Consider the following 27,713-nt stretch of genomic DNA (forward strand, 5'->3'; position numbering starts at 1 on the left):
CAAGTATTTTGGTGTTGCATATACATAATCTTTCCTCCAGGAAATCCAGATACCACCAAAGTGACTAGATTATAAAATTTCAGTAATAACTGATAGGCTTTACTCCAAACTATTTCTCACCTCCAATGATCAGGCCCCATTTTCTACATAAACCGGATAAAAACACATCTGCCCTGGGTAAAGAGAGATTGGAGAAATCTAGCCACGAGCAACCCCCCAGCCTTGATCCCTGTCGTGGCATCCAAGGCACAAGCAAAACACAGGTAATAAACCACTAGTCTATAACACCAATTAACTAAAGATTTTTAATGTCTTATATCTCTGTATGCAATTAAATTATATTCTAGTAGAATTAAGGGTCATGCCTTATAACCTCATGATATGAAGCTCTGGCTATATAAAGGCATAATATATAGCTGATTATTTAAATGTATGATTAGTATCCTTCTGAAATATCTTCTTGTGTGTAGTTCCCATACATTCACAAAACTTAAATTTTAAAATGCCTAGTTTTTTGTGAAAGAGAAAATTTTTAAAAATATAAACATTTGGTTAGACCATGTAAAATATTTCTACACTTTCCTAATTATACTGATACATTTATATTAAGGCCATTTTAAAATTAGGTGCTGCTATTTCAAAAGTAGCATGTTATAACCAATGTTCATTTCACAGTTGAACTAAAGACCAAAAATAAATAACCTATGGCCCATGGCCAGGCACCCACAGGAGAGATAAATAGTTCTGCCATCTGGCATCCCAGTGAATAGCACTGGACTGTCAGACTTTAACTGAACTTAAAGAGGAACAGCATGACAGGAACAGGAGACCATACTGGGGAAATGGACATGGGGGTGGGCTGGAAAGGCATACCTAATAACTTTTCTTTTACATTCTTAGGCAGGAAGTAAGCACACACATTATTCATGTTCTGAGAACAGGGCTCAGTCTATTTCAGGAGGAAAACAAGCCCTGATCTAAAATTTTTGTACTTGGCTCTGATACTAGTCATCCATGCAAAATGAGAAACACATCAGTTCCCTAGATTTCTTTATTTATTGTTAAATACACAAATGTGTATGCACATGCGCATGCTACCCTGAGGTCTCCTCCAGGTATATTGTTCTCTGATGATAAATAAAAACACCTTTTCCTAGCAGATATTTCCCTAACATTTTGCCTGCCCAATTTGTATTGTCTTTCTCTTGTTTGCTCCATATCATGTGTCTGCCCTAGTATCCTTATGTCTCATTAAAAGGTGGTATTGCTTAATGGAATAGAAAAACCGCAGTTAAAAATTACTGTAATCTTTGTATAATTTTATTCCATTGAATGTGATGTGGCAGAGTCTTTAGTTAAATGAGACCATCAGGTGAACAAGCAATGTCATTGAAAATCTAGGCAGATTTAGATTTAGTTCAGTACTAGCAAGCAGTATTGCTCACTGGAAGGACCTTCTAGGTATCCTGTATGTTTTATGAATGATAAGTCCTGAAGTAAAGGGCATAATTTAATGCTCAGGAGCTGAGGTACATCATAGACAACTTATTATACAAGTCTATGTTGCTGAATATGAAGAGGAAAAAATGTATTTCTGTGGAGAGTGAACATTCATATATAGCCTGTTAATTTCACACACAAGTCAGCTTAGCTGTGGGTATTAGCATTCTATCTGATCTTGTGTCCAGAAGGACCAAGGCAGCATTCTTTACCAAAGGGTTTCAAAAATCACATGAAAGTGTTGAATTTTGGAAAAAATATCAGATTCCTGGAGTTGAGGTTGGTTGGCTGTCTCTTGAAAGGCTATGAATTAGCGAACTCACCATTTCTGAATGTGTTCAAGAGGAAGTTGCATATATGTGTGGTGTTTAGGATAGTGGAGCTTTTTCAAATAGTTTTTGAAGCACCCTGCTAATTGGGAGGTTCTATAGTCCTTCAATGATGTCATTCTATGGAGTAAGATGTTTTCAATAGATTTATTGTCTTACAGATATTTTCCCTTTTTAGTTTGAATTCTCTGAGTACACACCAACAAATGCAGAGAAGAAACTTGCAATTAATATTAATTGGGAAATGGAAGACATACACACGGATTTTTTAACGTTTTTAATTCTCTGTTAGTGAAACTTAACTAGGAACATTATCTGTGTAAAACACAATTGTGGTGATATTAAACATAAAAGTGTTTGTTTGGATACATATGTAGCATAAAATTTTAGACTTGAAAGCATCTTGGAAGTTCTTCCAGTATCTTCCCCTAAGGAGAATCTTTTAATGTAGTCAAGCTTTAGCAATTACACATTATTTACCTTTTATTTTTCTTTCTACTTTACAGTATTGTTAATTTTATATTGATTAAAATATATGCATAGGTAACCTATTTTTTTATTATTTTATTTCATGGTTAAACAATTTGAATCAAAAAGAGTGTTGGGACTTGTTTAATTTTCTTAAGGTTTTTAAGTTTCCTTTTTATATGTAGATGTTAGTTCCATTGCAATTGGGGATATGTATATTTGAAGATATCTGGTGTATTATTTTTTCCAATATATCTTCAATTAAATAATTCAGGACAATTAAATGACTAGTCTATTCCTTTCTCATTTTTTAAAAAATACTGCATAATATGCCAAATATGCACAGTTCCTGGACTCTTATTATATTTTATCAGATTATTAGTCTCTCTTTACCAATACAATGTTGCTTTAATTGTTATAAATATTTAAAATCTTAATATGTCATCAGACAACTCCTCTTTTTATTGGGCTAGTGATCTTCCATATGAATTTTAAAATCACATTAAGTTTTTTAAATCCCAATTGATGGTGTTATTGGATTACTCTGATTTATAGATTAATTTGGAAATGTTTGACCTCTTAATGATAAGAACTTTTCCTTTCTATTAAATATCCATGAAGAAATAGAACATACTTTCTCTATCGTGAGGCTTTCATAATATTTTGAAACATTCTACATAAAGTTCTTTTTAAAAATAGATACATTTTTTGTTTTGTATAATTTTTGTGGATATTTTGAATGTGATGTCACCTTAATTTTCTTTAATTGTTTATTAGTGTTATATACAAATTATTTTTTTAATTAAACTTTTAATTTTGAGACAATTGTAGACTCACATGCAATTGTAAGAAATAGAGATTCTATGTATCCTTTACTCAAGTTTCTCACAGTGATAACATCTTGCAAAAATACAGTATAATTTACAACCAGGATATTGACATCAACATAGTCAAGATAGAGAACATTTTGTTCACCACAAGGATTCCTTATTGTGCCCTTTTATAGACATATCTCGTGGGAAACGTTGCTTTTCTGTACATACCATCTCTTTAACACTCACCAGCCATCAATGTATTGTCCATTTCTATAACTTTGTCCTTTCAAGAATATTATAAAATGGAATCATACAATGTTATATTTGATGATAGACATATTTTACTCAGCATAATTTTTTAGACATTCTTCTGTATTGTTGAGTGCATTAATAGTTCCATTTCATTGATGAATAATATTTTGTGAATGGTATGCCACACTGTGATTAACCATTCACCCATAGAAGTACATCTGAGTTGTCTTCAGTTTCTGGTCATTACAAATAAATATAATATAAACATTTATGTATAGGTTTTCATGTTAACATAAGTTTGTATTTCTTAGTTTACAGAAGTATAAAAATTTTTAAAGTTGTTAAATGATAACTAATGAGCAAGATCAATGACGTTTTAGTTGTTACAAAGTATCCACAATTATAATTTATTCCTCCATGTTTATATCTAATCTATGGCATAAACATAGCAGAGATTTATAAGACTAAGAAAAAAAATCCAAAATATCTGACGTTATTATTTGAAGAGATTTCAAATAATCCCTGGGTTATACCAGTGATGTAACCTCAAACACCAAACTAAATAAGACATTCTTCACCACCACACTTGAAAGTTCTAAAAGATATTTTTATAAAAGAAGAATATAGAACAACATACAAAGGAATAGAGCTGTGTTTTGCTGTATTAAAAAAAAAAGAAAAAGAAAAATTGCCACAGAAGAAAAGAACATTCTAGGTTTTTAATATCCTAGGATATTCTCTTTAAAGAGGATATAACAAAAACTCCAAAATACGATCTCTTTGGTTTGCTTATATGATTCTTCTTGCTAACAATATTTAACTTCAAATTAAATTCAAGCTTGCTTGGCTTCCTCTATTTGTACCAGTTCTACTTACTAGGATGCTTGCCTTTTTCTTTTTTGTGTGTGATCAGGTGATCACTTACATTTCTGTTTTTTCTGATTTTGAGTGATTTCTTTGTATTTATTCTAACTTCTAGTTCATTATACATTTTCCACAAAATCTAGATCTGAATCTGATACAATATATCTATTACCTGTGACTGGATGTACAACATTTCAAAATTATCACTGTTGTATGACCTCATTTTGCAGGTCAACATGCAGTGTGAAGTCCATGTTCTAGTGATTTACATGGCTATCTGTAGGTATACAGCTGGTCCTATCTTTTTCATCCCATATGCCTCGCTCCTTTCCCCAGTCCATAATTCAGTGTCAAGGTTTCATTCTGCCAACTTAAAAAAAAAAAAAAATCTCTCCATTACAAATAAATATTAATGTAGGTCAGCATAAAATGATTAGAAAATGACAAAAAGTCCCTTCATTATTCACATTTGATTGGTGGTTCATCTGATGTGTATATAAATATTGATGTATATCTTTTTGTATATTTATACTTTATTTTGCTTTATTTGTATATTTTTCCAAGTGTTTGGTAAAGTAGAGCCTGCTAATTTTTCCATTAATGTATATTTTGTAAAACTCTTCCTGAAGTGAGCAAGTACTAAATATTATTTTCTTTTAGATTTATTGTAAGCATATGACATTACTCAGGCTTTCTTTTACATGAAAAAAGGTATAAGAACATATCAAAATAAATGTTATTTTTAATAAATGCAAATTATTTACAAGAATAAAGGCAAAAAGAAAAATATTCTGCAAAAATGGATAACATCGTTAAGACCCGAGTCTTTTGTTTGCATTAAATAAAACTAGCTTACCCTGTGACAAAGAAATGGGAAGGAGGAAAACTCAGAAATAGGCTTCATGGCAGGCTGAGCAAAGGCCCAGTGCCATCTATTGTTCCTGCAGTTTCCCCTCTGACATTTTTATCAATATTTTAAGAGGTTCATTTAACTCTCTGTTCACAAAATAGAAAACCAAAATAGATACTAGAGAGACATTTGGTAAAACAAATCAACATAAGGGTAAACATTTATTTGTTTGATGGTCTGCCAGTCATTCAACGGTATGGTATTAAATACCTACTATGTACATAACAGTATGCTATGCCCTGGAAATGTATTACATGGGCCCTGGCCTTTTCCCTCAAGGAATCTGGAATCTAGATTATAGATGACATAGTCCTTTCAAGTGTTATAAAACAAAAAAAGATTAAATGACAGTATGAAAAAATATCAGAAATGATACATGGCATCATATATAAAAATTTGTGCAGACGGAACAAGTACTGAATAAATGTTACCTATTAAGAAAACATACCAGATTATAAATATTGAAAGAGGGGAAAGATCACCATTGGCTAGAATGATTAAGAAGGACATTCTGGAAAGGTAGAGTATGTTTTGAACCTGGAAAATGAAATTATAGGTTGAATATTCCTTATCCAAATATTTGGGAACAGAAGTATTTCAGATTTCAGTGTTTTTTACTTTTTTTAATTTTGGAATATTTGCATATACATAATGTGATATATTGGGGATGGGACCCAAGTGCAAACATAAAATTCACTTGTTTTGTATACACCTTATACATAGCCTGAATATAATTTTATACAACAGTTTTAATAATTTTGTGCATAAAACCAAGTTTTCACTGAGTCTTGACAATAACTCATCACATGAGGTGAGAGATGGAATTTTCCACTTGGGGCATCTTGTTTGCATTTAAAAAGTTTTAGATTTTGGATTTTCAGATTAGGGATGTTCAATCCGTGATTTGGGTAGGTGAGGAGTATGAAGTGTGTGTGTGTCAGTGTATATACTCCAGCGTGAGTACCAGAATTGCATTGTGAGAAAAGATATGGAGACTTGTTTGGTTTATTCATAGAATTATAGGGAATATTCATATAGAAAAAGAGGAGAAAGGCATTTGTTTCCACAGTTGAGAGGGACTTGGAGATCATCTGGGTAAATAAATCATTTTCCAAAGTTTTTATTTATGCCCCACTCCACCCCACTTTCTTCATATATATAACAAGGAAGTATAAACATGTAATCTGTAACATATTTTGTTGGTTCTTATTGTATAAAACTGTTACTAAGTTCTAGAGGAATTTAATAACACAGTACATAGTTGGTGCTATGCCAGAGTCGTCTTGGGGATTGTAAATACTAAGTCATTAGAAATCTCTCTATCTTGAAGACACAGCCTTAAAAATCATTTTTATTCACAAGATTAAAATACATACTACAACACACACTTTCCCCCCCTAATTTTGCCTCTGGGAAAAAAAATTCTAATAATTTTCTAGTTAACAAATCAAATAAAAGACAATGACTAACTCTTAATGGTTTTTTAAATGATTGCCCACAACTCTAATGAGTAATTATACCATTTGCTGTAATGGCATTCATAAAATTAATTATGGATTTTGAAGGAAAAAATATATATGATGTTACTGTGAAGAAAAAAGAGATAGCAGTGCTAGGCTAATGATGGGGAATTGTACACATTTTGTATAATTACACTTCAATGCAGCTCACAAGCATTTATCTCTTACATTTATTGGCTCTATATTAACTTTCTAAAGCACCATTCTCAACATATTTTATTGAATGTGGTTGCTATAAAAACTCCATTCCAACTAATACAGGTGAGAAAATCAGCTCTCATTAAACTGAAAGGACTTACCTGAGGACACAAAATTCATCAATCAGTGGTAAAAGAAGACTACCCATGTGGTTTGATTTCTATCAACATTTTTAAAATTCTATTTTTTGTATGTATGATAAAAGGATTCACATATTGGGGACATGGGGAACAATTCAAATTTAAAAATATATACATGGCATTATTTCACTGCCTAATGTTTTATTAAGCATTTCTTGCCCATCAATATAAGGCTATAGATGATCAAATATGAACAAGATCACTTAGTAAACATTAATAAACATATATGTTGCTATAATTAACTTTTTAAAATAATGCTTCCAACAATCTCAGAGGATGCATTTCTAACACAGCCATGTAGATCATGTATGTTGGCAGCCTGGTCCTGCTCTAGCTATAGTCAAAGATCTACAGCATTGCCAGGGTTCAGATTATTTAACCTCAAATGCTCTTGAACCTTCTCAAATGGAAATTGCTTCCTTAATTACCAAATTCATTTTCTCAAAATCTTGTCACTCACAGCACGGACAAGAAAAGTTGGCAAAGTTAGTTCTTTATCACCTGGATGTAGAATGACAATCTCCATGAATCTACCTCCAAACGACAAACAATTTCTCTATCTGTAGCTTGTGTTGGTTCTGGGTATATTTCCTCACCAAAATGTCTCCTTAGCAGTATTATGAAGAACTTGAGTTTCAAAGAGTTTTGTTTTACTCTGGGAAAGCAGGATAAGTAGATCCTTATTTCTAGCTTTCTTCAAAAGTCATCAAAAGGGAAAGGAATATCTTGAGAATTTAAAATGCTTCTTCCAATGTTATCACTTCTACTCAGTTGCCTTCTCTGATACATAACTCTCCTATAAGACAAATGCACAAGAGTCACAAAAAAAAGGTGAAGAGAAAAGTTATTTTTTTTTTAATTTTTGTTCTGGTTTTTCTTTAAGACAAATAAAACAAAACAAAACAGCTTTTGTACAGAATCCTGGAAATAATCAGTTAATATATCACTCACAGTCACAGTCTTTAGTTTTTGTGTCCAAGACCCATAAAATTTCATTGAGATCTCTTCAAACAGTCTTTTCTATTTTGATGCTAATGTATTTTAAACCATAGATCTTTACTAGATTTTCTTGGAACTAATAATCCAAAAAAAAAAAATCTGAGAAATAGAGATGCAAATAATTTAAAGAAGTTCTTCAGGATGCCGCTGTTGCATAGGTTAGAAATGCCTAAATGCAGATGTAGGAATGGCTTTTTTTATTGAAGAAAAATTGACAAAAATCTGGATGAAAAATAAAGCTGATTCAACTATTAAGGCTTAAGGCTTTGATTTAATAAAGGATTTCAATTACAGTGAAGAAATCTCAATGGATTTGCCTTGAAAACTATTTCTATGGCACTACCCATGCACTGAAACATGATTGGAGTCACATAATATTAGGAAATTCTGTGATAAACAATTACTAAAGGAATTCCTGAGCTTTAATATGAAACTATAAATCATTAAAAACAAGATTTAGTGGACTGCCTACTATATTATTGGGTCAGAGACTGCTTTTTCTTAGTCATAGGACTTGGATTATCTAAACCACATTCTAAAACAATCTACTGAAGAAATAATAGACCACTAGGCTTCTGAAGACTTTTTTCTAGTTTTAAATCTATCACTTTCTAACTTTATGAATAAGATTATTCACATTGTCTTCAGTTTAACTCTATGAACTTCACACATTGATTTAAGAAACTCATAATTGAATACCTACTATGTGGCAGGTGCTGTGACAGAAATTAGGAGACATGGAAAAAAAGAAAATACTCAGAATTTTATAATAAAGAGGGAGAAAGTTATTAATAACTGAATATAATAAAGTGATACAATTTTTATTATAATTAGTAATAACTCATTTATTGAGGTCTATTACCCCAAATTTCATACTTTGTCACATTTAATGCTCACAAAACACATGATATATAGATTTGATTATCTATGCTTTATAGATTGAGATAGCTGTAAAATATAGCACCAGGAGACTAGTACATATAAATATCACAGTAGGCAAGTGGTATGTATTCAAATGTGGTTCTCTCGAAATATGTCAGTTTTCTTAGCCATGTATGCTTCCCCAGAGGACATATACAGAGTATAAACTGTTTCAATTTAAGAGATTCAAGATTTCACAAATTAACATTAAATATGAATGTTTAAAGCTGTTTGAGGGATGGTAGAGGGTATTCAGATCAAAGAAATAAAAATTCAAAAGGGAAAAATTTGTGAAAATCATGACATAATCAGGTAAGTTACTTATTAAGTGTGTACTTAGCATAGGGTTCTTAACAAGAAAAGAAGAGAAGAAATTTTTTTAAAAAACAGGTAGTCATTCTCATAGGGTATGTCAAAGGTTATGAACTTGACTCAATAGACAATGAAGCTACAGCAAAAATAGTAAATGATTTGGGAAGTAATATCGTCTAATCTGGGTTTTCAGAAGATAATTTTGCTGAACAGGTTAGAATTATAAACCATTAAGGAGATTATTTCAGTAACAGAGGATTTAGAAGTCATGATATTAATATTTTTAAGGTAATATTAGTGACAATGAAACCTAGGAGCAACCAAATGTCAGCCCCAGCTCATATCAGATTTTTTAGCTAATTTCCCAGGAGAAATACTATAGTTCAGTCAACGGGAACTATTGGGCCAGGGTACCATTGCCTCCAGACCAGATATCTGAGACAATTCCTTAGCTTATTGCTTTGATTTTAGTCTTTCTCCATACCTTTCTAATCTGTCCTTATTTTGCCCAACACACCTTTTTATTCATCTAAGAAAATAGAGTAATAGAGTGATGGTTTCTTAAGTAAAAATTTCTGTAGTTACCTTGTGTATCTAGCCCCATAATAAAATCCTATTTTCTGCCAGAAAGGCATATTGCAGCATAGAGAAAATACTTTTACTCCCTCACCTTGCATGTGTCCATGCTGACTGCACACTCAGTATTATCTTTTCCCTGCCATTTATACAACTACTCTCTACTCATTTAAGCTGAAGCTGCAGTCTCATAAATTCCATGAAATCACCTCCTCTTACCCCCATGCATGAGTCTTCTGACACTGAAGTTCCATTGTATAGTATTTAGAAATTATCATAATTTAACACTGAAAAATTTCATGTGCACTCGTTATAATGCAGACCAACTAAAATGAAACCATAAATTTCCTTCCAGCTCTAAAATTAATTAATTTGTTTGCAACACTGTCAGTAGGTGGAGAGGAAATGGCTTAGTATGGAATATACAATGTAAAAGATCTTTTAAAACACTGGTCCTTAGGCTTTTGCTGGATAGCAGCTTTCGGTTCACATGGTTTTGGCTTTGCAGAACAATTTGGAATTCATACAGCATTCTGACTTTCCTTAGCTGTTTTCTTTTAGCAGAAAATGGAACTTACCCCAGGGCTATGGATCACAGAGGGACATCTTTGGTTGGAGCTCATAGATAATCAGCTTTGACTTCTTCTCATTCTCTGGAAAGTGGTATAAACAAGTAATTATGATGCCACAGAGGGTTAGGAGTAGAAACTAAAAGAATCCACTGATAAATAGAAATATTTTTTTTACATATGCTTTATATCTTCCTAGATAACCTATGCTAAAAATGTGGGCAGTTAATATTAATATAACCTTTATTTGTGGACAAAGGAAATGACGGTCACAGTTCACACCATGTTGACACCTTCCAGGGAGAGCTCAAGACTGAAAATACAAATATTTGTTCAGGTACATAAAGGTGAAACATTTTAATAGAACTACATTAAAGGAGATAGGGCTTGGTAGAAAGGAAAGCTTAAAACAATAGAAGATATGCTACTGATACACACAAAAAAATGCCAATGTGCAGAAAGATATGGGTCTAAGGACCTCAGGATTAATGTGGGTGTTCACACCCACTGCCAGGAAGACAGGCAGGGTGCACTTGGGCACTGTTGACACAATCACCTCCTATCCATCCCTAATTTCGTGCTGAAGTTCCTGCAGAGCTTGAGATTGCCGTTTACATTTCACTTTCATTTTCTGCACCCTCTTGTATGATTCTTAATTCATGTTTGCCTGCTCATCTATAAGGAACTCAGCCTATAACATTGTCCTGACTTTTTTGTTGTTGTGGGCCTCACACCGTCCTCATGTATGTGTATTTGTGTGTGTGCATCTTTTTTTTTTTTTTCTGGCTAAAACTATAATACACTTTTGTCATGTCCATTTATCTGGGTGTGATGAAAAGGAGGACCAAAACAAAAGATGCTAAAAGCACAGAAAATGTTAATAATAATTCAGCTGCTAATATATAGTTGATTCTGGTTGTTTGTAGTAGTTATGCTGTCAAAAGTCACCATTACCACTGAATTATCAAAAGCTGAAGCATTATTCCTAGCACAAATACAGGGTTAGATCCCTCTGAACCTCTGGTAGCGACGTTTTCATTGACCAATCAGTACATAGTATTGTTTTATATGTGTTACTATTTAAAGAAACTTTGTTTAACATATTCAATTTATTAACATTGAGCTCATAGACAACAGCACTGTATCTTATGCCTAAATATAGCTTTTCTAACACACACATCTTCTGTTAGGCATATCACGACCTTCTTGTACTAGAAACACTAGACAGTACTTAAGCAGTACATTTGGGGGCCAAATTAAACAAAAAAGTCACCAACAAACAACAGAAGAATGTGAAAACCATGAGGCTAAATAGACCACAATAAAGAATACCCATTTTCATTATAAGAGCTGAAATAAGAAGGCTGAGTGTTGCCTTTTTGACAATGCTAAGAACATGTATATTAGATGACTCAAATTGTTGGCACTCTGTTCCTTCCCACAAATGATGAAAGTGCTAGAAGAATTGATTTGGGAGGTAAAAATAAATTTTAGTGAGTAGAAAAATTCACAAATACAGAATCCATAATAATGAGGATCCACTGTAATTGGAAGAAGTCAACAGTTTCACCTTGTCATATTTGTAGTTCCAGGAGTTCTGTTGGACATTTATAATTGTGAGACAATTTCTCTAGTAACAGAAGAGAGTAAAAGAGAAAAGTGTTGGGGTCAGTTGTCATAGCAAAGATAATTGATGATGTACCAAATTATAAAGGAAAGTTACTTGGAGGAAAAGAGCAAAATTTAGAAAAAAACAAATTATACCAAGAAATGAAAACGCTTATCAATCAAGCCTCCTGATTACCTTCTTAAAAAGATGGTGTAATATATTAGACCATGAGGCTAACCTGTATTAATAGATACTAGTCAGAATTGGTATGGAAAACAAGCCAGATCAATTTACTGGGCTTTTATAACTATGATCTCCCATCATCACATTTCCCCTACTACTGTCAGCTGGATCCATTGATGTTTCTCATTTTGAATATGTTTTCCATGACATTTTTGAATGTAGCACAAAACTTCAAAGGAGTTTATCCACTCTTAGACCATTAAGTTCAAATATGATGATGGGGCCTAATGTTAAATATGCCCAGAAATAGTTACCCTAGTGCTAAAACCAAAAGTTCTCTTAAGCTTGGTGATTTCTCCAAACTGATAAGAGGTTACCTGTGTCAGAGTTCCAGATAACAAATTTCAAAACTTGAATTTCTGGTTATTCTCCCAATTCTAGGAACTCTTCTCAGCTGCTTCATGTCCCATTCTTTCTGTGGGCATAGTGTCCCATGGCTGGTGTTACATTACCCAATTATAGAACTTGCAGCATATATTACTCTCCTATCAATATACGTAAAATTGCTAGTGTCCACCCCAGATTCTTCACTACCATATTATGCTCATCAGGGGACTTTTAATTACTTTGTCTAAAACCCTAAGTTCTTAATCTTACATACTCTGATTGAAGACACATAACTTTTGAACACCAAATTTAGGCCTTCAAACTAAATCTGTGCTTTCACCCCAAGTTACCATCACAAGTCTCTTAATACATGTCTCCTGAATTGGATGAATCTATGCCAGCATTTTGCCTCAATAAAGAAACTCTAAGTTAGAAAGAAACAATTCAATAGAATATGTAAAAAACTTTTGAATTTTACACTGTAGTTCCAAATAATAAAAATCTATACATGCTGACTTTTGCATCTATGGGACTAATCATAGCATCTTAGTTTGGTGATGGCTGGAAAATTTTTAGACTTTAATAATCTTTTTTTTCTCTCATGCCTCCTATAATCACTTGTTTACGATACTGCTTTTCATACTTGCTTATCTCACTGTCCTTTTTGTTTTGTTTTGTTTTTTGTCCTAGTGATCTAAGATACTCTTTCATCTCTGACTTTCTCATCATTTCTTTTCCTTTCACAGCATGAATGCTGACGAAGCCATGTTTCATAATCCCCCCAATGAGCTAAATATTACCATGCAGCTTTGCTTTCGCTTGCCTCTTCAACTATTTATTACCTCCCTCACCACCGTTTTCTGTAACTACACTGCATCCATTTCCAACAGCACTGTACTAAATATGTGCATTCAACCAATTATCAGGGTTTTGCTAGCAGCATCCATCCCTATGGAATCTTGAGACCCAATATATGGAAATGATGTCTTCCTAATGAAGAGTTTGCTTACTCTGATTAGCAGTCTTTTCTGTCAAATCAAATATTGTATTCGTAAGACCAACAGTGCATCAGCTCCTCCAGTCCTTGATTGCTGCACTTTATTTAGCACTTCATCCTTAACTCTCACCACTGTCCCAAATCCTTTGCATTTCTCAAAAATCTTACAGCAAGTGCAAGCACTTCCTTAACACATTCCATAAACAGTTGGTACTTTGTTATTGTGGAGTAAACTTTTCAGATTGTTTACTGAAAAATATTTATTGTAACCTCATACTGTCTTGAATTTCAGACCATCACCAACACTAATTCCTTTTTTTTTTTTTTTTTTTTTTTCCGGTCCTGATCCTGTGCTAGTAAAATAGGGTGCATGACTAAGAGTAAAATATACTGCTTGAGGACTAGTCCTATTTTCCTCAATTAACTCCTCTGGAAACTGACAAAATTAGAAGAGTTTTATTAGCTCATTTCAAGCTGGATAGGCCATGGCTCTAGAAGCATTCTTTACAGATTCTGAAGCATTTCAGAACAAAAGTGTTACGTGCTAATATTATCCAGAGTGTAACCAAAACCAAACACAAGTACACATTGATGTCCTATAAACCGTCAGGCACTACATAGAAAAAAATATGTTTTAACAGCCTCACAAAATTGCTATAATTAAATATTACCATCAGTTTTTATGTATTAGAAAACTTGTACTCAGATCATATAATATAACAGTCAAACAAATAAGCCATACTTGGTCTGTCTGAATTCAAATCTCGTGTTTTTCAGATCCCTAATACCTCTGTGCCTGGATTCAGGCTCGATCAGCAAAACCCTGAAGAATTATACATTATTGATGATCATTCTTAAATTATTACTCAAATCCATTCAACATAATCTCTCTGAAATGATAGTATTTACATGGCTACTACACATAAATTCCTAAACACAAAAATGTTTAGTTTAGAAAAACTGCCATGATAAATTAAAATAACTTATTCTCTTTATATAATATAATATGTAACATTGTTACGTTAATAAGTTAATAATATAACTTATTGGTCTTATAGGCTTGTCATAAATTAACACTCCTTTTTTTGGACTATTCTCTTCTCCTATTGTAGCGGCCTGATTACAGAACGGGGGATGAACACAGAAAGAAACACACAGACACACAAAGACGGTACAAGACTGCAGCACTGAAAAGCACTAGTCGCTTTATTTTTATACTCCTTTTGTCCAGCGGCTACTTTCTGGTACTATCTTTAGAGTCCTGAGGTGATATGTTCCATTTCTTATGGAAATTGCTCAAGGAAGGCAGACTTTTGCATCTTAACCTTTGGACCTCATTACTGCGTGCAGGACAATGAGACATGCCTTGGCTTGTGTGCAGGACCTAAGGCCCTTGGCTATTTTCCATAGGGAACAGTTTGTCTGTTCAATAGGCCATTCACCTCTAGCTCCAGGGAGCATTCAGCAGTCAACAGGCCCGCATCTGGACCTATTGACTTCTGGCGTCAAGGAACGTTTGGACCTATTGACCTTTGGACCCAAGAAGCACGTCCAGCTTCGCTGACTCTGGGCTCAAGCCAATTCTTGCCCAGGGACGGTCCCTACACCTATCTTTTTGATCAGTTTAAGTTTCTCGATGTTTCAGGTTCTCCCTCTAGACATGGTGACAGCTAACTAAATTGAAGACATGCTAATGGTTTACACCTGTTGAGAGATTCTCTTGTACACTTTATCAGGACTTTAGAGATACCCAGTATTTTGAGTCAAGTTTTGTAAAATCTACTGAGCATCTCAATAGGGTATCTTATAAGCGTCTCCATTCATTCTAATTTACACACCAAACATTTCTGGGTTGTTTGTATGTGATAGACACAGTGCTGGCATATGTATAGACACATTAAACCCATTAGCGTCAAGCCTCATCTGCCAAGGTCATTCTGTTTGTCAGTTCTCTCTCACTGAACAGCGACTGGTGAGTGATGTCTTAAAAATGAATATAATCATCAGAACTACAACAGACCCTTTCTCTAGGTCCATTCAAAATCTCTCTTCACTCTTCTGCTATTGAAATTATTAATTTTTTTGGTCTCAGCAGAGACAACATGAGCTCCTCCAGGCTAGAAATATCTTCTTTGTGTTTGGTGCTGTATATGACACGATGGATGCTCAACACAACTGTTGAACTACATGAAAACTTTTGTATTCCCAAACTCGACGTAATACATAAACTGATCATCAGTTATAGCAACGGTTGTTATTTCCTTTCTTCTTCATTTCTTTCACCACAAGTTTTTCAAACTCATCTTTAAAAATGCAGGTATGATTGGGAAGGTTCAAAGACTGCTAGTTTCCAACTGGTTAGCCATCCCCTGCCCCCAGCACACATGGTTTTTATTAATAAAACCCATTTACTCATGCTTGTAATCACAGTACTCTGGGAGGCCAAGGTGGGCGGATTGTTTGAGCTCAGGAATTCGAGAGCAGCCTGAGCAAGAGCAAGACCCCATCTCTACTAAAAATAGAATAAATTATCTGGACAACTAAAAATATATATAGAAAAAATTAGCCGGGCATGGTGGCGCATGCCTGTAGTCCCAGCTACTCGAGAGGCTGAGGCAGTAGGATTGCTTGAGCCCAGAAGTTGGAGGTTGCTGTGAATGAGGCTGATGCCATGGCAGTCTAGCCCGGGCAACAGAGTGAAACTCTGTCTCAATCAATAAATCAATAAATAATCAATCAAACCCATTTATATTGTAGTAATTCCCCAGCAGAAAAAAAATGTATTTGTTAGTCTCCCATACAGTTATGAGTCTCTGTGTGACTAGCTAGGCTATGAGATATGAGCAAAGTTATTTTAGGATAGTTCCTTAAAAGATTTTTCATGTTTTTCACATTTAGAGCTCTGGCAGCAATAATGAATAATGGGGCATCTTAGAGAATAGAAGTCACTGCTAAGCTAAAAGAAGCCTGATTCTTTGATGGTCATCAGTTGCTCTGTTGGTTTTGGCCCACATGATAGAAATATCTTATTTAAACCGTTATTAAACAGTATTTTCTCTCAAATGGAGCTGTAGCTAATCCCAACTGTGTAAGTATAATGATTCAAAATTAAACAATAGTCTTGTAACAGAAATTGTTGACAATAGCACATAAGAGAATATTTTAAGAATAAATAAGGAATATGTATGACTACTGACTGTTTTATAAATACACATCAAATGCATTGGACTGTTGTTTGACATGTATAGATAGAATGACATGGGAACACAGTTAAACAAAGTTGTAATTTTGATTTGTATGTGTATATAGTTGTTTGAAGGCCCTCGCTAACAACCTAATTAGATTCATAAAGTAATAATACACCAAACCAATGTGAGTCTATACAGTGCTAACTATCAAAAAGAATCTTGAAATCATCAAACTAATAAGTTATTGTAGGTTTCATAAGAGTATCTTTGTAGACTTTAGTACATCATCAATCCAACTAAATTGATCTTGTGAAGACTCATGGAAGAAACATGTTCGGTATTTGCTAACAAATAATCTAAAAAGATTATGAATCTCTTTATTGTCTTCTAAAAATCTTAGATTATGAATATGAATTATTCATGAAGATCTGAGGAGACACTATAGTACATAGCTATCATTAGTGGATATTTTTAAGGCCGAAATTAAAGTTAAAAATAGACAATACCAATTTCTTTTTGCTATGCAGAGAAATAAGAATGCAAACATTTTTGTTGGGAATGAAAAATTGTATAGCCACTTCATAAAAGAGTTTTAATAGTTTTAGAAAGTTAAGTATATGCTTTACAAACAACACTGAAATTCTAATCCTAAGTATTTACTGAAGATAACTTAAAATTTATGTTTATAAAAACAAAAGGCCACTTTTAACATGAATATGTATAGGGATATTAGCATAATCTCTAAAAATTGAAACTCAATGATTTCAAACATTTGAAGAATGTACAAAAAACCTGGGCTGCATCCATAAAATGGAATGCTACTAAGCAATGAAAAGGAATGTACTATTGATTACTGCAACAGCATAGGTAAATATTAAATGTATTAAGCTAAGCACAAGAAACTAGACTCAAAAGACATATTTACATGATGTGATAAAGAAAACTTCTAGGAAAAATAGATTAGTGGTTTCCAGGGGTTGGGGTAAGGCAAGTCTTGACTACAAAGTGGAATGAGAAAAATCTGGGGATTGATGAAAGTGTTCTATATGTTGATTATGGTGATGGATATATGACTTTGTCAAAATTCAAAACTTATGTTTTAAGTATGAATATTACTGCATATAAATTATGACATGAAAAGTGACTCAATAAAGTAGATATAGAGAAAGTATAGGAGTCAGCCGATATTCTTGAATGAACAGGAACTATAAGAATGAAACTTCTGGAAGCACTCTGTTTCTGCCACAGTAAAGCTACAATTACCTTTTTTTCATGAATTTAAAAGGAAGAAAATCTACAAATCAATGAGTTAAGCATCTGTCACAATAAGTTAGATATATAATAAAGAAAATTTAAAAGAACATGGGTTAATAAAAAAGATATTCCTAATATAGTAGAAATCAACAAAGCCAAAAACTGGTTCTTTAATAAGATTATCAAAATTGATAGAGATCTGATTTTGATTAATCATGAAACAAATCCAATATGAAGAATAAAAATAATCATACATATGGAGACATTAAAAATAAAATATAATTATTTTGAGTAACTTCATGTCAATATCTGAAATTTTAAATATGGAAAAATTTCTAGAAAATAAAATTTTTCAAAAATTGACTCAGAATTTGAAAACCTAAGTTTCAATGGCTTCATTACCAAGTTGTATTTAACATTCATATAAAAATGAATTCAATATCTTCTGTAAACTCTCCAGTGATTACAAAGGAGTAAACACTTTAGAACTCATTTTATGAAGCCAGAATACCCTACAAAAATACTTTTTGTCAAAAAGGACAGTAGAAGAAAGAAAAATATCTGTCTAATCTTTAATATAGCTGAAAAATTCTTAAGCAAAATATTAACCCTGAACAAGCAATAAATGAATAGGAAAATACATTGTGTAAATATCAGTTAACCATAGTTTGATTCATTATTTAAAAATAAGTCAACATAATCTATATGGGAAGATAAAAATATATATAACACATGATCTCAAGTTATGTGGAAAAAATATCTGTTGATAAAACTCAACATAATTTTGAGGCTAAAAAAACTTGTTGAAACTTGTAATTAGGAGGTATTCTTTATCTAATAAAGGGTTTTCACAAGAAATTTACAAGCATCATAATTAATAGTGAGACATTGAAAGATTCCCTTAACATCAGTAAAAAACAAGAATGTTATCTATCTCTAATCCTGTGTAACATTTTTTTAGCAATTGTAACTCATTAGATAAGGCAATTAGGTAAATAAATATCAAAAAAATGGAATTTTAGAAAAAATAAATAAAACAATGATTATTCAAAGTAGATATATATAAGACAAAATAGAAATAGCCAATATCCATGAAAAGGTTTCAAGCTCATTACTAATTGGGGAAATGCTAATTACATCAATGAGTCCCTTTCTTCTTCCTTCCCTTTCTCCATCTTTTCCTCTTTCTTTCCCTCCCTTCCTGAGTAATTTAATCCAAATCATTAGGTGAGCCCAAGCAAGATAGGCATTCACGTGTGTTGGGTTTGAGAGTAGTGGTAGGAAGCAATCTGCCACAAAATGCCAAGGTTTGATGGGGATGAGGAAAGTGTAGGTGCAGGATTTGGTGCAGACAGCTTGCAATAGGATCACTGTGCCTGTGGGGATAGGAAGACATCCATGTTGGGGGGCAACAGCCTAGCAAAGGGTGCCAAAGCCTAAGAGGGGTGAAACCCCTGTGGGTGACAGAGTGGCAGCTCAGTGCGTAATACTAGACTTTAAGCAAAGAAAAAAAAAACGTGTTTCATGTGGGAGGTTAGGCAGGATTGGTAGTGTTGTTGGGCAATTGGTTACTTGTAGGGAGAATTAATCAAGAGATAAAAATAGAAAAGAGAATGGAAGCCAAGTGGCTCACTATTAGGGAAAAAAATCACACATAAGAAAAAAGGAGAAAATTAGAATAAACCCTGTGGTATTTGATCGGAATCATAGATATCAGAATGAAGTCATGATTTTCAGTTCATATTGATGGATATGTAAATATAGATGTGGATGTGTGCATGTGTTTCTATTCAGTTCCTAACTTTCTTCCTTACTGGGGGGACTAGGAGTAGCAACACTTGTGTAGTAATGTGCACAAATAGCTTAGAGTTCTGGGTTTCTAAATAATATTCTACAATTAAAAAAAATTGTCCTAGGCCACTTTGGAAAAATGGCCGATTTGAAAATTGGCAAAGTGGAAGAACAATATAAGACTGGAATGTCATATCTGTGCCATAAAATGAAGAGGTATCCACAGAATGATGGGACATCTTAGGCACAAGGGCCAATTTAAGTGGGCTCTCACTGGACAAATGTGGAGCAATTCGATCATTAAAATAAATAATGATAGTAATGATTATAATGATTTAAATAAAATGGGACTGTTCTTATCAATAGATAGGATTATGACATATGACAAAGACTTTTCTTTTTAGTAAAATGTTAAGTAATAAATCAAGAAGAAACAAAAATTAGAAGTTCAGCTTTTTTCAGCCATCGTAGTAAAACATTAATTCAGTCACGAAACACCAGTTCTCTTGTATTCACAGGTCTCACATCTGCTGACAGCTTCATCCAAACACAGATCAAAAAAAAATTGAAATTGAAAAAATAATAAAAAATAACAATACAATAATAAAGAATAATAAACATTGAAAACTAATATAGTTTAACAGCTACATAGCATTTACATTATATTAGGTATTATAAGTAACATAAAGTTAATTTAAAGTATACAGGAGGATGATCATAGGTTATATGCAAATATTATGCCATTTTATATTAGGGATTTGAACATCTGTAGATTTTGGAATTGGGGAGTCTAGAATCAGTCCTCCAGAGATACCAAGGGATAACTGTAGATGGTAAAAATGCTGGGTGAAAATTTCAGGAAGAATGGATTATTTTCATAATCTCAAGGTACTTCCTCACAAAATGCATATTTTAATTATTAAGGGAAAAGAAGGGAAGGTTTTCAATTTAAAAACCTGGCAAATATCACTTTAATCAAGTCACCAGTGTTAACATCACCAGATAATAGGAAAATCGAAATTGTATGTCACACAATAGGATGCAATGGGAAGAGCATAGCAACACTTCTAGGATGTTTTCTCAAAAAATTTATTATCTGAATCTAATCATATAACATCAAATAAACTCAAACTGAAAGAAATCCTGCAAAATAACTTGCCTGTTATCTTCACAAGGATCAGTATCATAAAAGTCATATTAAGATGAGTAACTGTTTCAAACTGAAGGGGTCTAAATAAACACAACAGCTAAATGTAACTTTTGATCCTGGATTGGATCTTTTTACTGAAGGACATTATTGTGATAAGTGGTAAAATGTATCTATAGTCTATGTATTACTTACCAGTAATGTACCAGTGTTAATTTCTTCATTTGGATGGTTGTGTTATGGTTATGTGAGAGAATATCCTTGATTATAGAAAAAATAAAGTACTTAGGGATAATGGCATATCATGTCAACCACATACTCTTCAATTGCTCAGAGTTAAAAAGTTCTTTGTACTAGTCTCCCAACTTTTCTAGTAGTTTGGAAACATTTTAAATCATTATTATATTTTAAACGTAATTTTTTTTAGTTATTAGAGGCACATGTTATGTTTTTTGGTATAGGCATCAAATCATGGTAATTGAAGTATCCGTCACCTCAAATATTTATCATTTGTTTGTGTTACGAACATTCCAATTCCACTCTTTTAGTTATTTTAAAGTATACAATAACTTATTGTTGACTATAGTCATCCTGTTGTGCTATCAAATATCAGACCTTGTTCATTCTATATTACTATATTTTGTACCCATTAATCACCGTCAATTTATTCCCCCTTCTTGCTACCCATCCTAGCTTCTGGTACCCATCATTCTTTCTGTCTCCATGAGATCAACTATTTTAATTTTTCTGCTTCTAGGAAGAATATCATTGGTAGGGATTTGCATTGCATCTTTAGATTGCTTTGGGTACTATGGACATTTTAACAATATTTATTCTTTCAATCTGTGAGCATGGAATATCTTTCTATTCTTTTGTGTGTCCTCTTCAATTTCTTTCATCAATGATTTATAATTTTCACTGTACAGATCTTGTGCTGCTTTGGGTAAAGTTATTCTTAGGTGTTTTATTTTATTTTGTAGCTATCATAAATGGGATTATGTTCTTGGTTTCTTTTTCAGGTTGTTTACTGTTGTCATATAGAAATGCTACTGATTTTTGTATGTTGATTTCGTATCCTGCAACTTTACTGAAATTTTTTATCAGTTTTAATAGCTTTTTGGTGGAGTCTTTAGGTTTCCTTAATTATAAGACCATATCCTATGCCAGCAAGGATAATTTGACTTCTTCCTTTCCAGTTTGGATGCCCTGTATTTCTTTCTCTTGTCTGATTGCTCTAGCTAGAAATTTCAGTACTATGGTTCAATAACAGTGGTGAAAGTGGGCATCTTGGCCTTGTTCCACATCTTAGAGGAAAGGCTTTCAGTTTTTCCCTGTTCAGTATGAATCTAGCCGTTAGTCTGCCATATATGGCTGTTATTGTGTTGAGGTATGTTCCTTTTACATCCAGTTTTTTGAGTTTCTATCATAAAACAGTATTGAATTTTGTTGAATGCTTTTTCAGCATTAGTTGAAATGATCATATGTTTTTGTTCTTTGTTCTGTTGACATGATGTATCACATTGATTGATTTGTATATGTTGAGCCATCCGTGCACCCCTGGAATGAATCCCACTTGATCATGTTGAATAATCTTTTAAATATGTTGTGAAATTTAGTTTGCTAGCATTTTCCTGAGGATTTTTGAATCTATGTTCATCAGAAATATTGGCTTACATTTTCTTTATTTGTTGAGACTTTGTCAGGTTTTGGTATCAGGATGATACAATCATCATAGAATAAGTTTGAGAATATTTCCTCCTCCTCAATTTTTTGAAATAATTTGAGTAGGATTGGTTCTTTAAATGTTTTGTAGAATTTAGCATTGAAGTCATTGTGTCCTGGGATTTTCTTTCTTGGGAGACTTTGTATTACTGTTTCTAGCTCCTTACTTATTATTGGTCTACTCAGGTTGTGGATTTCTTCCCAGTTCAGTCTTGATAGATTGTATGTGTTTGGAATTTATCCATTTCTTTAAGGTTTTCTGATTTATTGGCATACAGTTGCTCATAGGATTCTCAGATGATCCTTTGAATTCCTACAGTATTAGTTATAATGTCTCTTTTTCATCTCTGATTCTATTTATTTGGGTATTCTCTCTTTTTTCCTCAGTCTGACTATCAGTTTGTCCATTTTGTTTATCTTTTCAAATAACCAACTTGTCATTTCATTGACCATTTTAGTTTCTTTCAATTTCATTTATTTCTACTCTGATCTTTATGTTTTTGTCTTCTACTAATTTTGGGTTTGGTTTGCTCTTGTTTTTCTAGTTCTTCAAGATGCGTGATTAGGATGTTTACTTAAAGTTTTTCTACTTTTTTGATGTAGGTAAATACCACTATAAACTTTCCTCTTAATACTGCTTTTTCTGTATATCATAGGCTTTAGCATGTTGTGTTTTCATTTGTTTCAACAAAATTTTTAATTTCCTTCTTAATTTCTTCATTGACCCACTGGTCATTCAGGAGGATATTATTTAATTTCCATGTGTTTGTACAGTTTCCAATGTTTCTCTTGTTATTGATTTCTAGTTTTATTCTGTTGTAGTCAGAGAAAATTCTTGATATGATTTCAGTCTTCTTTAAATTTTTTAAGACTTTTTTGTGGCCTAACATGTAGTTTCTCTTTAATCCATGTGCTGAGAAGAATGTGTATTCTGCAGCTGTTGGATGAATGTTTTGTAGATATATATTAGGTCCATTAGGTTTATAGTGCACATTAAGTCTGCCGTTTTTTTGTTGATATTCTGTCTGCATGGATCTGTTAAATGATGAAAGTGGGGTGTTGAGGTTTCCACCTATTGTACTGGGGTTTATATTTCTCTTTAGCTCTAATAATATTTGTTTTCTATATCTGGGTGCTACAGTGTTGGGTGCATATATATTTACAATTATATCCTCTTGCTGAATTGACCCCTTTGTTATTATAGAATGACCTTATTTGGCGCTTTTTGTAGTTTTTGTCTTGAAATTATTTTATCTGATATAATATACCTAGTCCTGCTCTCTTCTGGTTTCGATTTGCATAGAATATCTTTTTCATCTCTTTATTTTCAGTCTATGTTTGTCTTTATAGGTGATGTGAGCTTCTTGCTGGCAGCATATAGTTGGGTCTTGTGTTTGAATTCATTCAATCACTCCATGTCTTTTGATTGAATGTAAATGGACTAAACTCTGCAATGTTATTATTGATAGGCAAGTACTTACTACTGTCTTGCTATTTGATATCTGGTTGTTTTGTGGTCCTCTCTTTTTTCTTCCTTCCTTCCTGTCTTCCTTTGTGTAAAAGTGGATTCTTCTGGTAGTGTGTTTTAATTCCTTTCTTTTTATTTTTTATGTATCTCTTGTATATGTTTTCTCCTTTGAGGTTACCATGAGGCTTGCAAAAATATCTTATAACAAATTATCTTAAACTGATGACAGCTTAACTCTGACTACAAAAAACAATCAAAGAGAAAGTGAAGAAAAACTCTACATTTTAACTCCTTCTCCCTGCTTTTTGGCTTTTTGTTGTTTCTATGTATATCTTTTTATGTTATTTAGCTCTTAAAATGTTGTTGTAGTTATTAGTTTTGGTAGGTTTGTGTTTTAATCTTCCTACTGAAGATATGGGTGGTTTACACACAAGAATTACAATGATAGAGTATTTTCTGTTTGTGTACTTATTGTTATCAGTGAGTGTGTTTTTTTTTTTTTTTTACTTTCAGATGATTTCTGATTATTCATTAACATTCTTTTCTTTCTGATTGAAGAATTGTCTTTGGTATTTCTCACAGGACAGGTCTGGTGTTGACAAAATCTCTCACCATTTGTTTGGGAAAGTGTTTTTTTTTTTTTCTCCTTTACGTTAGAAGGATATTTTTGCAGGTTATAATATTCAATGATTAAAGTTGTTTTTTCTTGTGCACTTTAAATATGTCATGCCACTCCCTGCTGGCCTTTAATATTCCCACTGAGAATTCTGTTACCCAATGTATTGGAGCTCCTTCATATGCTATATTTTTCTTGTTGTTCCCAACATCTTTTCTTTCTTTTATCTGAGACATTTGGGAGTTTGATTATTAAATGCTTAACATAGGTTTATTTGGGTTAAATCTGCCTCCTGTACTATGACCTTTTTGTACCTGAGTATTGATATTTTTCTCTAGGTTTGGAAAGTTCTTTGATATTATTTCTTTGAATTAACTTGGTATTTTAATCTCTCGCTACCTCCTCTTTAAGGCTAATAACTCTTGGATTTGCCCTTTTGAGGATATTTTCTAGATCTTGTAGATGTGCTTCATGTAGATGTGCTTCATTATTTTTTATTCATTTTTCCTTTTTCTATTTTGACTGTGTATTTTCATATAGACAATCTTCAGGCTCACTAATTCTGTCTTCTGCCTGATCAATTCTGCTATTGAGAGAGTCTGATGCATTTTTCAGTTTGTCACTTCAATTTTTGAGCTGCAGAATTTCTGCCTGATTTTTTTTATTCTTTCAATCCATTTGTTTAATTTCTCTTATTGGATTCTGAATTCCTTGTCCGTGTTTTCTTGAACTTCCACAAAAGAGCTATTTTTAATTCTTTGTTTGAAAGGTCACATATCTCCATCACTCTGGGACTGGTCACTGGTACATTATTTTGTTTGTTGAGGTCATGATTTATTTGATTTTCTTGATGCTTGTGCATGTCTGCCAATGACTGAGAATTCAAGAGTTAGGCATTTATTCTAATCTTCACAGTCTGGGCTTATTTGTACCCATCCTTCTTGAGAAGGCTTTCCAGGAATTGACAAGGAATTGAGTGTTGTGATCTAAGTCTTTGGTCACTGCAGCCATACCAGCACTAGGAGTATCCAAAGACCAGTAATGCTGCAATTCTTGCAGACTCCTGGTAGTACTGCCTTGGAGGGGCTACATTGGTTAAATCATATTAGAAAATAAGTTAGAATTATGTGATTAATTTGAATATATGAAAACTCTATTACCCAGCTATGATGGGCAGATTTCTAGATGGTCCTCATGACCTTTGGTCCCTGACATTATGCCCGTAATTATGTTAACTCACACGGCAAAAGAGATATTAAACCTATATTTAAGGTTACTAATTAGTTGTTCCTAAGATAGAGAGATTATCTAGGTGGGCTATAAGAAATGAAATGACCCTATTAAAGCAGAGAGCTTTCTCTAGCTGGTGATAGAGCAAAAGAGAGATTCAAATCATGACAGGAATTCAACCTCATGATGTCTCTGTTGCTAAAATGGAGAAAGTTCACGGCAAGTTACTGTCAGTTGGCCTCTAGGATGTAAACAAGGCTCCTGGCTGACATCCAGTAAAGAATATTAGAGAACTCACTCCTACCACCACCAGGAACTGAATTTGGCCAATAACCTGAAAAAAATTTTAAAGTAGAATCTTTCTCAGAGCATCCAGATAAAAGCCAAGCTCAGTAAATACACTTAGTATGGTTTATGAGACTCATAGCAGAGAACCCAAGTAAGTATACCCAGATTGCTGACCTGTAGAGCATTGGGATGAAAGATTTTTATTGACTTAAGCCACCAAGTTCATGATAATTTGTTATATATCAACAGAAAATGAATACATCAGGCATCCAATATCTAAGTATATGCCAAAAAGAAATTTCTGAGCATGAAAATTGTATGTATATACACATACTTTATATATATTTAAATACATTAATGACATTATTCTAATAGATAAAACATAAAAGGAACATATCTATTAATAGTAAAATTATGATATATTTAATGGAATATTTCTACAATGAAAGTAAATGAACTGTACCTACAAAGAAAAATGTAAGCTTACAATATTGAGTGAAAAAAGAAATACATAAAATATATAATGTGAATCTATTGACATTTGTACAAATTTCAAAAACATGCAAACTAAGTTATATTTTTAGGGATGTTTACATAGGTATTTACCATTATAATTTAAAGCAAGGGAATGATAAATTAAAAAACTGCATAGTGATTTTATTTAGGGTAACATAAGCAATGCTTTGTGTTTTCATAGGTAATAAACAAATACAAAGAAAATTATAACTAAAGTAAAAGTATTTCAAGGAAATGAAGAAAAAAATTCTAGCATTGAAGAGTACAACTATACCTGAGGAATTTTTTTTATGTGTGATATTAGGCAGTTCATGAGTCTCAGAATAAATTCCCCTATTCAAAGCTATTTAACACCAGCAATAAAAATTCTACTGGTACTTTGAGATGGGAGTCTGCCGACCTCCTCATCTGCCAGCAAATTAGTGAACGTTTTTTTTCCTTTTCCTCAAACCATGTGTCCTCTTTCTTCTGTTGCAGCCTCAGGGACAAGTGCCAAACTTTCGGTAACAGAATTTGGTGTCCCCAGCTGGGGGGCTTCATCAGCTCTCCAGTGGAATGGCACCCTGCAACTGCTGGAGAAAGCAGGGAGCCCTGGGAGAAGCTGTGGATCTTCACTGGAAGGAGTGGCTTCATTTTGAGGTAAGAGAGCAAGGGACGGCCCCAGTAGTTGCGAGAGACTATTTTAGCTCTGGGGAGCTCTGGGCTCTGTCTCCCTGAAGTAGACGCAACTCTCTGCAACCTGCATTGTGTTGAGAAGAAGAAAACAGATTTAGGAAGTGCTGCGACAGCCACTGGCATTTGTAAGTAAAGTTCCCTGGGATGCTGAGACTCTGTTTCCACCCATATAGAGAGTTTTCAGACCTCCCTGTTGGATTTGTTTAGAGGTGCCAATTTAGGGGTAGAAGACAAGCGGTTGAGTGGAACTAGGGAAGCTGGTTTGGATT

The sequence above is a fragment of the Lemur catta genome, chromosome 4, assembly GCF_020740605.2.
Source record: "Lemur catta isolate mLemCat1 chromosome 4, mLemCat1.pri, whole genome shotgun sequence".
In the NCBI taxonomy this organism is placed as follows: domain Eukaryota; kingdom Metazoa; phylum Chordata; class Mammalia; order Primates; family Lemuridae; genus Lemur; species Lemur catta.